The sequence below is a fragment of the Martes martes genome (assembly GCF_963455335.1).
Source record: "Martes martes genome assembly, chromosome: 2".
Lineage (NCBI taxonomy): Eukaryota > Metazoa > Chordata > Mammalia > Carnivora > Mustelidae > Martes > Martes martes.
Window position 1 is genome coordinate 201,063,965 of NC_137889.1, and position 13,826 is coordinate 201,077,790.

Here is a 13,826-nt window from a genome sequence, read left to right on the forward strand (position 1 = left end):
CAAAGACACAAACAGACTGAAAGTAAAGAATAGAAGGTATGCCATGCAAACAGAAAAGAGGGGAGTGGCTATACTAAGAAAGGGATAATCTCAATGTCCTTTACCAGTGAAAGAAATTGAATTAGTAGTTAAAACCCTTTCAACAAAGAAAAATTCCAGGCGCATATGGTTTTACAGAAAAATTCTACCAATCATTTAAGAAAGCAGTAATACAAATGTTATGCAAACTCTTCTAGAAAAAAGAAGTGCTAGTTACACTTTCCAACTCATTTTATGAGGTCACCAGTATTCTGAAATCATATCAAAGACATTTTAAGAAAAACACTATACAATGTCTTATGATCACTAATGTATACCTTCTCAACAAAATAGTATATATTTAGATACATACGAGTATATATATTTAGATATATACTAGTATATATACAAGGTATATATTTAGATAATACATTTCAATGTATTAGAATGAGAATACATAATGACCAAGTCAGTTTTAAAATGGGAATAGAGGCTGGCTCAACATCTGAAAATCATTTAAGTAATTCAAAATATAAACACAGTAAGGAAAAAAGTTACAAGATCACCTCTTAGTCACACACAAAGTATTGGATCAAATTCAACTTGCATCAATGACAAAAACCTTCAAGCAAAAGTGAACTAGAAGGAAATTTATTTACCTGAAAAAGCATCTACCAACAAAACTTGTCACTGATATAATTAATGGCGAGAGACTGTTTTTTCATAAAACTGAGAACAAGGCAAGGACGTGCACTGTCATCACATGTATTTAATACTCTCCTAATACTATTGCCAATGTGATAAGGCAACAAATTAAAACAATATGTATCAGAGAGGAAGAAATGAAACAGTCTCTATTCACAGATTAAAAGTTTGTAAAAGTTTACAGATGTTGCAAGAGACCAGGTCAATGTATTTAAAAAACAACTGTATTTTAGTTCTATACTATCAATGAATAAGTAGAAATTCAAAAAGCACTATCATTTACAACAGCATCAAAAATATCAAGTAAGTATAATATAGCAAAATATTTATAAGATCTGCATGCTGAAATGTAAAAAGCATTAAAGAAATAAAGAAGACCTACATAAATGAAGAGATATACTGTATTAGCAGATTGGAAAACACAATCTTAAATCCTAAGATTAAGATACTGAATCTCCTCAGACTGATCTATGTGTTCATCACAATCCTGAAAAAAATTTTAGGATATTTTGCAGAAATAATCAGCTGACTCTACAATTTATATGGAAATGTAAAGCATCTAAAGGTATAAAAGCAAATGTGAAAAATAATCAAAGTTGGAGATCTCATGCTACATAACCACAAAGAGTGATATCAAAAGGTAGGATAGTATAATATAAAAATATCTGACCCATGTTAAAAACAAAATAAAGTCAAAATGGATTTTTTAAAAAGTCCAGGAGTGTCTGGAGGGCTCAGTCGATTAAACACTTGGATCCTTGATTTTTGGCTCAGTTCATGATCTCAGGGTCCTGGGATCAAGTCCCAGCCTGGGCTCCCCCTGCTCAGCAGGGAGTCTGCTTGTCTCCCTCTCCCTCTGCCCCTCCCCCTGCTTGCACACACGCTCTCTCTCAAATAAATAAATCTTAAAAAAAAAAAAAAAAAGCAAAGTCCAGCTATATACTATTTGTAAGAGATACACCTAAGCATGAGTACACAGATAGGTTGAAAGTAAACAGATGATAAAAGATATATTAGACAAACATTAACCAAAAGAAAACTTGCACAGCTGTAATATTAGACAACATAGACCATAAGATGAAAATACTTAACAAGAGAGGAAGAGGATCACTTCCTATCAGATTCTATTCACCAGAAGGTATAGCAATATATACAATACAGCAAATATACAGGAATATATAGGTGTACGTGGTATACCTAATAAAATAATCTCAAAGGCTATAAAGCAAAAGCTGAGTAAACTACATAGGGAAATTAGCACATCCACAATTTTAGTGGATATTTTAGCATTAATCACCTTAATTACTAAAAGAGCAGAGTCAAAAATTTGTAAAGATATATAAAACCTGAGCAACAAATCTGATCTAATGGACAAATATATAGACCTATGCCCAACAATTAGAAAAACAATATTCTTGTAGATGCAGTAAAACATTTACAAAAATTGATCACATACTAGGTCATAAAAAATTGATCACATACTGCAGATGCAGTAAAACATTTACAAAAATTGATCACATACTAGATCACATACTAGATCATAAAGTATGAATCAACAGATGTCAAAGAATGGATTCATACAGATTACCCTAACTGCCTATAATGCAGTTAACTTTAATGCTAACAATAAAAAAGATATATTTAAAATCATATGAATGGAAATGTTAAATAACTAGTGGGTCAAAGAAGATATGATAACCTATGTTAAAAGTACTTAGGCCAAATACTTCATATCAAAATTGTGGGATGCAAAAACAACAACAAAAATAACCAAACAGGCACATTTATAGCCTTACTTAAATGCTTATATAAAATAAGAAAATCTAAGTATAAACTAAACCATATATCCAACTTAAAAAGGGAAAAAAGGAAAATTTATATCTAGACAAAACAGAATAAAGAAACACAGAAATGAAGCAGTTTTTGAAAAATAAAAAGACAACACTGATTCAATGAAAATAACATAACGGACAAATCCCTGGGGAGGCTACATCAGAAAAAATAGCACAAATAAACAATCTTAGAAATGAATAGGGGTGATACAGCTATAAATAGAACACTCTAAAAAGGTATCAAGACAGTATTATGAACACTCATGCAAATAAAAAGCTAACAAATTCCAATAGTACACATATGGTCCAACAAAACTGACTCATTAACAATCAGAAATCCTCAATAATTCTTAAAACTACAAGTATTTTGGGGTGGTACTTAAATATCTTCCACAAAGAAACAACTGGCAATGAAAGTTTTACAGAATTATTCAACCAAAATTTTAAGGAACACGTTAGCTCAATCTTACACAAACTCTTTAAGAAAAACCAATTAAGAATCTTCTTTAGGTCTGTCTTGTTCATGAGCATATGTTTAAAATTCCTATAAATTTTTTTTTTTTATTGGGAGAGGCAGTCCACCAGGGACCTGTGCTTCCCTATTCATTCTTGGTGAGTGTGACAGATTCTGAGGCTTATGAGTTTGATGCTGAGCAGTTTCTGTAGCTAGTTATATAGGCAACTAAATAGGTTAAGGCAACCACAGCAATATTTCCACTTAACTCTTTGCCCCCCACTTTCCCCACTCCTGGGGAATCAGAACTAGCTTTTTGCTGCTTACTACCGTATTCGGTGCTAGCTTGAAAAGTGCTAGAGTGTTGGACATTAACCACTCAGCTACAACACAAACTCACTGTGTACATAGCATATGTCTGGGCCCATCTTGTGGCTTAAAGTGGTAACATTTTTTGTCTCCGACCCAGAAGTCTCACTGTCTTCTGCCACTACCTATGAAACAATAATTGCCTAACTTACTAGCTTATTAGCAGGGTAAAATCTCAGGGCCTTCACAGTCCTTGACAGATATTACCAGAATAAATCCAGCATACAGAAGCACCAGGTTGGATTTATTTCAGTAAGGCAAATGAGTTTAAACTGGAAAAAATGGGGGCATCTGGCTGACTCAGTCAGAAGAACACGTGACTCTTGATCTCCGGGTCATGAGTTCAAGCCCCACATTGGGTGTAGAGATTACTTAAATAAACTTAAAAAAAAAAAAAAAAAGAAGAAGAAGAAGAAGAAATAGGAAAGAATGTATAGATATAATTTATTAACTCAACCTATGAAATGAGAAAATTATCCCACAACAAATGAAGCATTTAATAAAACTCAGCACTCAAAAAGGATTAGCAAAACAGAAATAGAAAACTTTTAGAAACTAAAAAATGTGTTTTACCAAAAATATAAAGCAAATGTGGAAAAATACTAGAAGCATTTTTTTAAGATTGGTAATAGAAGCATGCTCACCCAGCATTAATGCTTCTTCTCAACACTGTACTAAACATTCTGGTCAGACATTAAAATAAGAAACACGTAATAAGAGTTTGATACCAAACTTCCATCAGCACATGAAATGATTAACTGCATAAACAACCCGAAAAAATTTTGCAAATTTTCTGAAAGATAAAAATTTAACCAAGAAAGCCTACCACAGATCAGTTTTTTCTTTCTTGTATTTCTATACCCCAACAGCTAAATAGGCAAAGAAAAACTTCATAAGTAATTATAATAGGGAAAAAAGCATAAGAAACAAATATAAGAAACAAAGAAAAACTTTATAAGTAATTATAATAGGGAAAAAAAGTATTAAGAAACAAATATAAGAAACAAATCCAACATATGCCTGAGCAAAAGTCCAGAAAGTTAAAAAATTGTATTTGAAGACATTAAATAAGATTAAATAAATGGAGAAGATGCCAAAATTCACAGTTAGGAAGACTCAATATATTAAGATGTCAGTTCTTCCTAAACTGATGTATACATTCAATGCAATTCTGAAGTCCCAAGAGCATTTTTTATTAAACATAACAAGCTGCTTCTTATGCATGAGGAATCCAAGACAGCCAAACTGCCAAGACACTACGAAAGAAAAATGTAAGGGGAATTCCCAAAGCAGGTATCAATTCTTACTATAAACCCGTAATAATGACTATGATAATGTAGTAATTAGTCCAAGGTTGGACAAACTGACTTCTGTATATATAAAATGGAGATCTAAAAACAGACTGTGACATAGCTGACAGGTGACTCCACTGACAATGAGTGGGAAAAGAGAAAACTACTTACTACATGATAGTGAGACTGCTGATTATTCATAGAAAAAATGGTTACATCACTCCTAAATGAGACCCCTCATATCATATTAAAAAATCAGTTCCAAAATAGTACTAGAATGCAACAGGTAAATGCAATAGGTAATGCAAAAGAATGAAACTGGACTACTTTCTCACACCATATACTAAAATGAACTCAAAATTGTTTAATAACCTCAGTGTAAGACCTGAAGCCACAAAATCCTAAAAGAAAACGTATGCAGTCAAGTCTTGGACATTGGTCTTAATATCTTTGTGAATCTCTCTCCTCAGGAAAGGTAAACAAAATAAGCAAAATAATTAACTGGGACTACATCAAACTAAAAAGCTTTTGCACAGCAAAGGAAACCATCAACAGAACAAAAAAACAACTTAATGAATGGGAGAAGATATGTGCAAATGCTATATCTATAAAGGGTTAATATCCAAAATATAAATAGAACTCATATACATCAACACCAAAGAAAATATGATTAAAAATGGGCAGAGGACCTGAATAGACATTTTCCCAAAGAAGACATATAGAGGGCTGAGAAACACATGAAAAGATGGTCAACATCACTAATCATCAAAGAAATACAAATCAAAACCACAATGAGCCGTCACTTCACACTAGCCAGAATGGCTAGTTTCAAAAGACAATAACCAGTACTAGCAAGACTGTGGAGAAAAGGGAACCCTTGGTAGGAATGCAAATTGGTACATCTACTATGGAAAACAGTATGGAGGTTCCTCAAAAAGTTAAAAATAGAAGCCCAATAAATTCTAGTAATTCCACTTTTGCATATTTACCAGAAGAAAATGAAAACACTAATTCAAAAATATGTATGTGGTCCTATGTTTATTGCAACATTATTTACAACAGCCAAGATATGGAAGCAACCCAAGTATCCATCCATAACTGAATGGATAAATAAGATGTAGTGTGTATATATATGTGTGTGTATACATGTGTATATACACATGTACATACACATATATACACATAGACACACAATGGAATATTACATACATATATACACATATACATACACACATATACATATACACACTATGGACTATTACTAAGATGTTAAAAAATGAGATCTTGCCATTTCAGACAACGTGGATGGGCCTAGGGAGTATCATGCTACCCTAAAGAAGTTAGAGAAAGACAAATACCATATGACTTGATTTATATGCAGAATCTAAAACACAAAAACAAATAAACAAATGAAAAGCAGAATCAGTCCTATAAATGCAAAGTGATGCCTGCCAGATAATTGCCAATGGACAAAATGGGAGAAGGCTCCCACTTATGGAATGAATTAAGTTAGCAGAATATAAAGTACATCATAGGAAATATAGCCATTGGTATTTAAATAGTGTTACCTGGTGACAGATGATAGCTACACTTGTGGTGGACACAATATAACTTATAGAGTTGTTGAATCACTAAGCTGTACACCTGAAACTAATGTAACATTGTGTGTCAAGTATACTAAAAAAAAAAAAAAAAAAAGCAGCACTCAATGGACCTTAAAAAAGATATACACATTCCTGTTAATTACAGCATTATTTATAACAGCTAAGATATGGAAACAATGCAAGTAACCAATGATATATGAATGGATAAAGATGTGATATATATACACATACAATGAAGTAACACTCAGCCGTAAAAAGAATGAAATCTTGCCATTTACAAAAACATGAATGGGCCCAGAGGGAATTATGCTAAGTGAACTAAATCAGAGAGAAAAAAACAAACACCATACGATTTCACTTAGATGTGGAATCTAAAAAAAACAAAAGAGGGGCACCTGGCTGGCTCAGTCCATAGAGTATGCAACTCTTGATCTCAGAGTCTTGAGTACAAGCCCCATGATGGTCTTAGAGCTTTCTTAATAAACACACACACATACACACACAGGGGTGCCTGAGTGGTACAGTCAGTCAAGCAGCCAACTCCTGGTCTCAGCTCAGGTCATAATCTCAGGGTCATTAGATCCAGCCCCACATAGGGCTCCATGCTCAGCAGGGAGCCTGCTTCCCCCTCTCTCTCTGTCTGCCTCTCTGCCTGTTCATGATCTCTGTCAAATAAATAAATAAAATCTTAAAAAAAAAAAAAGAACAAACTTCTAATCGTAAAATGAATAAACCACGGGGATAAGTACAGATTAGGGAATACTGTCAATAATACTGCAATAATGTTGTATGGTGACAGGCAGTAACTAAACTTAATGTGGTGAGCATTTTTAATGTGTGTACACACACAAACACACACACACGTGTCAAACCACTATGTTGTACACCTGAAACTAATATGTCACCTACATCTCAATTAAAAAAATTTTTTTCATTTCAAACGCCTGAGAGAATTTACTACAAAGAGTAAAACTTTATAGAACTTTTAGGAATACAGCAAAACCTTTTTCTGATGTGGGGTAGAGTAGGATTTCTTTCACAAGTTATGACTTCATAAAAGAAAAGATTTTTAAATTCAACTACAATAAAAATATCAAACCTACTCATTAAGATACCTAAGAAAACAAAAAGAAAAGCCAAAGTAGAAGACATTTACAATACAAAACACACAAAACTTAAAAATTCCTATAAATACTTTAAGTGAAAATGAGCAGAGACATCAATAGCAACTTCAAACAAGAAACATGGCCAATAACTATATGAAAAGGTGTTTAATCTTACTAGCAATTAAGAAAACACAAATTTAAGAGAACTAGAAACTATTTCACACTCAGTAACCAACAAAACTTTTTTTTAAAAGTTGCCAATACTATGTGTTGAGAAAAAGACAGAAAAATGAAAACTGTTATTACTTTTGAGAGTGTATTTTAGTACAACTACTTTGCAAAACATTATGGCATTACCTAATAGAGCTCAGGAAGTAAAAGCAGATCTCTACAACCCAACTATTCCACTCCTAGGAGCTCTATCAGAGATACATACAAGAATGCTCATGGCTGCGTTGCTTATAGTAGCCAAAAAAAAAAAAAGGGCAAATAATCTAAATATCTACTGTGGAATGAATACATATATCAGAGTACAACACAGCAATTAAATTACAATTGCATGCATGAACATGGCTGAATCATAAAAACATTAAGCTGAAAACAAGTCACGAAAAACATATTCAGTAGGATCTCGTTTATTTACATAAAGGTTAAAACACTGGTAATAGTTACATATATAACCCAAGCATCTGGCACATAGTAAGTGCTCATCAATGTTCAATTGAAAGAAAAGTAAAGGAATGACTAATGCAAAATTCAGGATGGTAGTAACCTCTGGGCAAAGGTATAAAAGTGTAATCACAAAAAGGCACACAGGAAAATTATAAGATGCACGGAATCTATACCAACAAGAAGTGATTGTGCCTATTTCCCATAATCTCACCAATAGTAATTCAACAGATTTTTGAAATTCTACCAATCTAACAAGTAAAAGCTGAGTAGTCCCAATTTACATTGTATTATTATGCATAAGTTAATGAACTTCCTATGTTTAAAAGCCTCGTGCATATCCTCTTATATACTCTCTACTAGATTGTTCTCTTATCAATTTCTAGAAGCTCATTATAGAACACAGAAATGAGTACTTTGCCTCCTATATGAAGGCATATTTCTATACTTTTAATCCAAGAATGCTGGCAACATTAAAGAACCACAAAATGTTTAACAGAGATTTTCAAAGTGCATTCCTTAAAAATTTACTGCAAATACATAATGGGTATCCAGTCATTCATCTTATTTTCTTCAAAATGTAGGTTATTCTTTTTCATTTCATAAATACAAAAACATGCATAAAAAGGATTTGACAAGATACAGCATCCATTCCTGACTAAAATGATTCAAAGTATAGGGATAGAGGGAACATTCCTCAATTTCATAAAATCTATCGATGAAAAACCCACAGCAAATTATCATCCTCAATGGGAAAAAACTGACAGCCTTCCTTCCCTTTGAGATCAGGAATACAACAAGGATGCCCACTCTCGCCACTCTTGTTCAACATAGTACTAGAAGTCCTAGCAAGAGCAATCAGACAACAAAAGAAATAAAAGGTACTCAAACTGGCAAAGAAGAAGTCAAACTCTCTGTCTTCGCAGATGAGATGATACTTTATATGGAAAACCCAAAAGACTCCACCCCCAAACCACTAGAACTCATACAGCAATTCAGTAATGAGGCAGGATACAAAATCAATGCACAGAAATCAGTTGCTTTCTTACATACTAACAACGCAAATACAAAAAGGGAAATTAGGGGCGCCTGGGTGGCTCAGTGGGTTAAGCCTCTGCCTTCGGCTCAGGTCATGATTTCAGGGTCCTGGGATCGAGCCCCGCATCGGGCTCTCTGCTTAGCAGGGAGTCTGCTTCCCCCTCTCTCTGCCTGCCTCTCTGCCTACTTGTGATCTCTCTCTCTCTGGCAAATAAATAAAAGCTTTAAAAAAAAAAAAAAAGGAAATTAGAGAATTGATTCCATTCACTATAGCACCAAGAACCATAAGATGTCTGGGAATAAACCTAACCAAAGAGGTAACAGATCTGTACTCGAGGAATTACAGAACACTCATGAAAGAAATTGAAGAAGACACAAAAAGATGGAAGACCATTCCATGCTCACAGACTGGAAGAATAAACATTGTTAAAATGTCTATACTGCCTAGAGCAATCTATACTTTCAATGCCATTCCGATCAAAATTCCACTGGCATTATTCAAAGACCTGGAACCAACAATCCTAAAATTTGTATGGAACCAAAAGAGACCCCAAATTGCTAAGGAAATTTTGAAAAAGAAAAACAAAACTGGGGACATCACGTTGCCTGATTCAAGCTTTACTACACAGCTGTGATCACCAAGACAGCATGGTACTGGCATAAAAACAGACACAGAGTATAGAGTCCAGATATGGACCCTCAACTTTATGGTCAAATAATCTTCCACAAAGCAGGTAAAAATATCCAGTGGAAAAAAGACAGTGTCTTCAATAAATGGTGCTGGGAAAACTGGACGGCTATGTGTAGAAGAATGAAACTCGACCATTCTCTTACATCGCACACAAAGATAACTCGAAATGGATAAAAGACCTCAACATGAGACAGGAATCTATCAAAATCCTAGAGGAGAACATAGGCAGTAACCCCTCCGACATCGGCCACAGCAACTTCTTTCAAGATATGTCTCCAAAGACAAAGGAAACAAAAGCGAAAATGAACTTTTGGGACTTCATCAAGATCAAAACCTTCTGCACAGCAAAGGAAACAGTCAACAAAACAAAGAGGCAACCCACAGAACGTGAGAAGATATTCACAAATGACACTACAGACAAAGGGCTGATATCCAAGATCTATACAGAACTCCTCAAACTCAACACACATAAAACAGATAATCATGTCAAAAAATGGGCAGAAGACATGAACAGACAATTCTCCAAAGAAGACATACAAATGTCTAACAGACACATGAAAAAATGGTCATCATCATTAGCCATCAGGGAGATTCAAATCAAAACCACATTGAGATACCACCTTACACCCGTTAGAATGGCCAAAATTAACAAGACAGGAAACAACATGTGTTGGAGAGGATGTGGGGAAAGGGGAACCCTCTTACACTGTTGGTGGGAATGCAAGTTGGTACAGCCACTTTGGAAAACAGTGTGGAGATTCCTTACGAAATTAAAAATAGAGCTTCCCTATGACCCTGCAATTGCACTACTGGGTATTTACCCCAAAGATACAGATGTAGTGAAAAGAAGGGCCATCTGTACCCCAATGTTCATAGCAGCAATGGCCACAGTCACCAAACTGTGGAAAGAACCAAGATGCCCTTCAACGGACGAATGGATAAGGAAGATGTGGTCCATATACACTATGGAGTATGATGCCTCCATCAGAAAGGATGAATACCCAACTTTTGTATCAACATGGACGGGACTGGAAGAGATTATGCTGAGTGAAATAAGTCAAGCAGAGAGAGTCAATTATATGGTTTCGCTTATTTGTGGAGCATAAGGAATAACAACGGAGGACATAGGGAGATGGAGAGGAGAAGGGAGTTGGGGGAAATCGGAGGGGGAGACGAACCATGAGAGATTATGGACTCTAAGAAACAAACTGAGGGTTTTGAAGGGGAGGGGGGTGGGGGGTTGGGGGAGCCTGGTGGTGGGTATTACGGAGGGCACATATTGCATGGAGCACTGGGTGTGGTATATAAACAATGAATTCTGGAACACTAAAAAGAAATAAAAAACACATTATTCTTTTATATTTCATGAAAAAAATTTCACAAGTAAAAGAAGTTTCTACTGCTATGGTCCATTTTATTTTAAGGGAGATAAGTAATTCTTGGAAGAAAGCTAGAAATCTTCACAACTGCTTAAGTTCTAAATAGTTTACAACCTGCGACTTCAATGTTTAATGCGTGAGGACAACCCTTTGGCCCATATGTCAGAAAAAGTATTGCCTTACACCTTAAGACATAAGTTAAGACAACTTAAGACATAAGTTCTAAATTACTTAAAATAACTGTGGAATAACTGCTTTTACTTCCTTCTTCTATAAAATTAATACACTCTAGATTTTTCTTTTAAGTGACTTAACAGAACATTTCCAAATTTCTTGACTGGCGAAGCCTGTAGTTTTTAAATTGGCCTTTTTATCCCAACTCCTCAAACACTGCACATAGCCTTCACACACACTCCTCAAATGTCAAAATAGAATCTCTAGAATTAGCCTGTTAGCCCAGGATGATCAAACTTATTATCAATATCTCCCTATCTGTGCTTCAGGGGAAGACAAGGAAATAGGAAAAAGGTGTTCTTTTTTTTAGTTTCAAGACAAAATGGCATCTCAGAGGTTGTGCATTCTGTTTCTTTTAAATAAATCACAGTGTCATTTTAAATGCTCCACTCTACTCCCTCCCCTTTTCTAGACACAAAGTACCACTATGTGGCTACTAAAACAATTAGGAAATTATTTCAATTTTTACCTTCCTAAGAATATAAAGTTACCATTCATCAGGGACATTTTACTTGTTCCGTTGCTTCATAAAACCAATCCTGTTTTTACCATCCCAATTTTTTGAAAAATGGCAGAAAGGGCTGCATTTCCTTCATTCTAAAAGGTCCCTGGCTTTTCTATACCAGATCACCTGAATGGAAAGTAGCACTACCAGAAAAACTGACTCTCAAAGAAGAGAAAAAAAAATGCATATAGGTATTTACCATACAACATACTGTAGTTTAATGAAAAGAATTTACTTACAGGCATGAACAAAGGTAAGTTACAGTTCACAAGGCAAAGATGGTACCTAATCTCAAAGACTAGCAGCCTAAGAAGAGATTTTAACAAATATGACTCAGTAAACAAAACGACACCAGGATCCAAGACCAGCCAAAGCAGTAGTTTGGAAGATAAAGTTTTTTAACTAGTAAAATAGAATGAAGGCCTGAGGAAGTAATAGATATTCAGAATGATTCATTCAGTTGATGCTTAGTATAAATTTTATGGGAATGTACCTTTATGTGAGATAACACAGAACAGAGTTATGAAACAGTAGGATACGTAATATTTGCTTTTTCAGAACATCACATGGTACAAAGGGTAAATCATGGAGTTCAACAGAATATTATTCATTTGTCACTGATGTGCTCTCCATCTATATTAGCAAGAGGAAAACAGCTGTTCTAATTGGTGTTAAAAGAAACAATATGTTGTTCTTAGAAACAAAAAAACTATTACAATCAGTATTATAGTGTAAATTTCATCCTTCATGAATCTTAGATTATAAAAAATGACAACAATTCCGTAATATTATTTAATAGAAAAGAATCGACCTGTTCCCACTCCAACTCTAGCTGGATGGTTATTTCAACTATTTTTATAAGAATAAGGTTTAGCATATATAGATTAAGGTGAAGTGGCCCAACAGTTGCTTTGGGTTCAACCTCAAGAAAATATTTTAGATGTACGTATCCTCTGGTTCACTTCATATGTAACAGAAATTATCAATGAAGTCCTAGAGAGAAACTAAGAAGACAAGACAGACCATTCCTATAATTATGTAATTTACAAAAAATTAACTGAGGGGCGCCTGGGTGGCTCAGTGGGTAAAGCCTCTGCCTTTGGCTCGGGTCATGATCTCAGGGTCCTGGGATCGAGCCCCGCATCAGGCTCTCTGCTTGGCAGGGAGCCTGCTTCCCTTCCTCTCTCTCTCTCAGCCTGCCTCTCTGCCTACTTGTGATCTCTATCAAATAAATAAATAAAAATCTTTAAAAAAAAAAAAGATTCACTGTACAAAGAAGTCTAATACCATTTCTGTCATTTCAACCAAAAATGTCAGGATTCTTTCTATTCATATTGAAACTTCATTCTTAATAGTCCATTATACGACATAAGCAAAGCAAACAGAACATGTTCACAGAGACTCAAACTGTCTTTGAAGAAGGAAAACAGTACAAGTATTTACTCTGTAGGGCTTTGGTTAATGTTCACTCCTCATGAGCACAGAAAACGTTTAACCAATACAGTACATCTGTATTTAGTCTTCTGAATTCAAAATAAACTCTTCTTCCTATGCTATAAGAGGAAACTATGACAAGTTTCAGTATTTATATGAATTAAGAAGGACTTTCATCCCAAACTGATTAAGATGAGATTATCAAGGAGCATATATTGTGGATTGATACATTTTATTAAGAATAATCAAGGGGCGCCTGGGTGGCTCAGCGGGTTAAAGCCTCTGCCTTCAGCTCAGGTCATAATCGCAGGGTTCTGGGATCGAGCCCCGCATCAGGCTCTCTGCTCAGCGGGGAGCCTGCTTCCTCCTCTCTCTCTCTGCCTGACTCTCTGCCTATTTGCGATCTCTGTTTGTCAAATAAAAAAAAATTAAAAAAAAAAAATCTTTAAGAATAATCAAACTTGTTAGGTATAGTTCATTTTACCATTATCATTTT

General features: G+C 34.8%; 1 protein-coding gene across 3 annotated transcripts in view; it reads right to left on the reverse strand.

Annotated features, from left to right (window-relative positions):
- CNOT6L (CCR4-NOT transcription complex subunit 6 like) overlaps positions 1-13,826 on the reverse strand; it is a 111,590-nt gene that overhangs the window by 53,242 nt on the left and 44,522 nt on the right. The window lies entirely within an intron of this gene.